Source organism: Schistocerca americana, unplaced genomic scaffold (genome assembly GCF_021461395.2).
Source record: "Schistocerca americana isolate TAMUIC-IGC-003095 unplaced genomic scaffold, iqSchAmer2.1 HiC_scaffold_112, whole genome shotgun sequence".
In the NCBI taxonomy this organism is placed as follows: domain Eukaryota; kingdom Metazoa; phylum Arthropoda; class Insecta; order Orthoptera; family Acrididae; genus Schistocerca; species Schistocerca americana.
Genome location: NW_025725176.1, coordinates 125,001 through 127,500, shown reverse-complemented (window position 1 = coordinate 127,500; position 2,500 = coordinate 125,001). Strand labels below are relative to the sequence as shown.

Below are 2,500 nucleotides of genomic sequence, written 5' to 3'. Positions count from 1 at the left end.
AGTCACCAAGGCAAACGGACCGGACGAGCCGACCGATTGGTTTTGATCTAATAAAAGCGTCCCTTCCATCTCTGGTCGGGACTCTGTTTGCATGTATTAGCTCTAGAATTACCACAGTTATCCAAGTAACGTGGGTACGATCTAAGGAACCATAACTGATTTAATGAGCCATTCGCGGTTTCACCTTAATGCGGCTTGTACTGAGACATGCATGGCTTAATCTTTGAGACAAGCATATGACTACTGGCAGGATCAACCAGGGAGCTGCGTCAACTAGAGCTGAGCAGCCGGCCGCCCGGGAGTGTGTCCCGGGGGCCCGCGCGAACACGCAAGCGTCCGCTCAATTATTCTGCAAACAGGAGGAGGCTGAGCTCCCCTGCACGATACACCTCGAAACCCTCTCAGGTCCCGGCGGCGCGCAGCGCCGTCCTAAGTACTTGGTCGGGTTCGAGAGAGGCGCAATCGCCCGGAGTTTGGCGAGTAGACGCTTTAGGTGCGACCACCCGTGCTCCCAACTGAGCTTGCCGCTGCCGACAGAGGCCCGGGAGCGTGCTGTCGTGGCATTGCCGGCGGGAGACAACACGCGCCACCTACGGTGGCCGGCAGCTCCAACGCCAGCGCCACAGAAGGACAAAAGCCCCACTTGGGTGCCGAAGCGAACTCTCCCAGCACAGCGCACGCGCCAACACGTCCGCACAGCTGCGATACAAACCACCTGCGAGAACCGCAGAGGCGACCGAGCAGCAGACGGCGTCGCGGCGCCGAGCGCCGGGCGGCGGCGCATCCTCAGCGCACACAGTCCTCAATCGGACCAGCACACTGCAGATGTCCACCGCGCTTCGCACCGGGCCCGCGAGGACCTACTTTGGCCGCACGGCGCCGCGTGCAGGGTGCGCCGGCGCGCAGCTGCGCCGCCTGCCGCCTCCGTCGGCCGGCGCGCCTGCCACTGGCCGCCCCCACCAGCCGGCTGTAGCGCGTGCGCCCACGCACCGCGCGGCCAGCACGCCGGGAGGCCCCCCCTCACCGGCCGGGGACGGTCCCACCCAGCCACCGCCGCGTATCGCTTCACACCCACATGCCATTCACGTTCGTGGGCATGGTGGGTATCGCTGAAACAACCGGTTGGTAGCTCAACCGATCGTCGCCATCACTGATTCACCTCTAGCGAGAACAACCGCACCACAACGGTTTACCAGTTGTTCATTTGCGTAACGTCACCAGCAAACGTAGACGTCCATCGCCATTTGCAAATTCAACGATTGTTGCATGCCTGTGTCAGGTGTCACGACACACTATGTCTGCCCACATACACGCAACAACATGTGCACGCTTCGCGAACACGTGGAAGGTGGCCCCCGTACGTATGCGATGTCCATTGCGCGAACGACTGTCAACCGGCCTCTGTCGCATGTCGCAGATGTGGAACGCAGTGCACCATGCTGTCACGGTGTGTGAGAAGAGACGACTACGTCTGACAACACGCGCCACTACATCAACAGACGGCTCATGCTGATCGCCATCCAGGGCATACCACACTGCAATCCGGCTCTTATAGGGAGACGACACATAGCTGAGTGCACAACAGTTGGACCGCATGGTTCGCCGTTGTTGGCGCAGTCGTTGTACGGTCACATGTACCACGATGTATCATTCAGTACATGAGGACCAATGTGCAGTACAGTGTGTGATTTGGACGTACAACATCAGCGGACAGTTGACACAGGCCGTACCACAGCGTAGGCTAAGTGCTTCGCCATGCGAATGCCAATGAACAACTGCGAAGGGCATTGAGCATGTACGTCCTGCTGCCATCCACATTACAGTGTATCGCTGCAAGGTGTTTAACATGAAGCGATACACTGGGGACCAGGCAGTGCGAGTAGCAAACTATATTGCGGGGGTTGCAGTTAGGCAACACTACACTAATTTAACGCGTCGTATGACAATTACAGAGCGGGTTAAGGCCCAACGTGTGTTGGGTTAAGGCCCAACGTGTGTTGGGTTAAGGCCCAACGTGTGTTGGGTTAAGGCCCAACGTGTGTTGGGTTAAGGCCCAACGTGTGTTGGGTTAAGGCCCAACGTGTGTTGGGTTAAGGCCCAACGTGTGTTGGGTTAAGGCCCAACGTGTGTTGGGTTAAGGCCCAACGTGTGTTGGGTTAAGGCCCAACGTGTGTTGGGTTAAGGCCCAACGTGTGTTGGGTTAAGGCCCAACGTGTGTTGGGTTAAGGCCCAACGTGTGTTGGGTTAAGGCCCAACGTGTGTTGGGTTAAGGCCCAACGTGGGTTGGGTTAAGGCGCAACGTGGGTTGGGTTAAGGCCCAACGTGGGTTGGGTTAAGGCGCAACGTGGGTTGGGTTAAGGCGCAACGTGGGTTGGGTTAAGGCGCAACGTGGGTTAGGTTAAGGCGCAACGTGGGTTAGGTTAAGGCGCAACGTAGGTTAGGTTAAGGCGCAATATAGGTTAGGTTAAGGCGCAATATAGGTTAGGTTAAGGCGCAATAT

General features: G+C 57.9%; 1 non-coding gene across 1 annotated transcript in view; it reads right to left on the bottom strand.

Annotated features, from left to right (window-relative positions):
- Nucleotides 1-263, bottom strand: part of LOC124560850 — a 1,910-nt gene extending 1,647 nt beyond the window's left edge. The window contains exon 1 of the ribosomal RNA XR_006969357.1: nucleotides 1-263. This exon is cut by the window's left edge and continues 1,647 nt beyond it. This is a non-coding gene — a ribosomal RNA (small subunit ribosomal RNA).
- Between the last annotated feature and the right edge of the window lie 2,237 nt (nucleotides 264-2,500).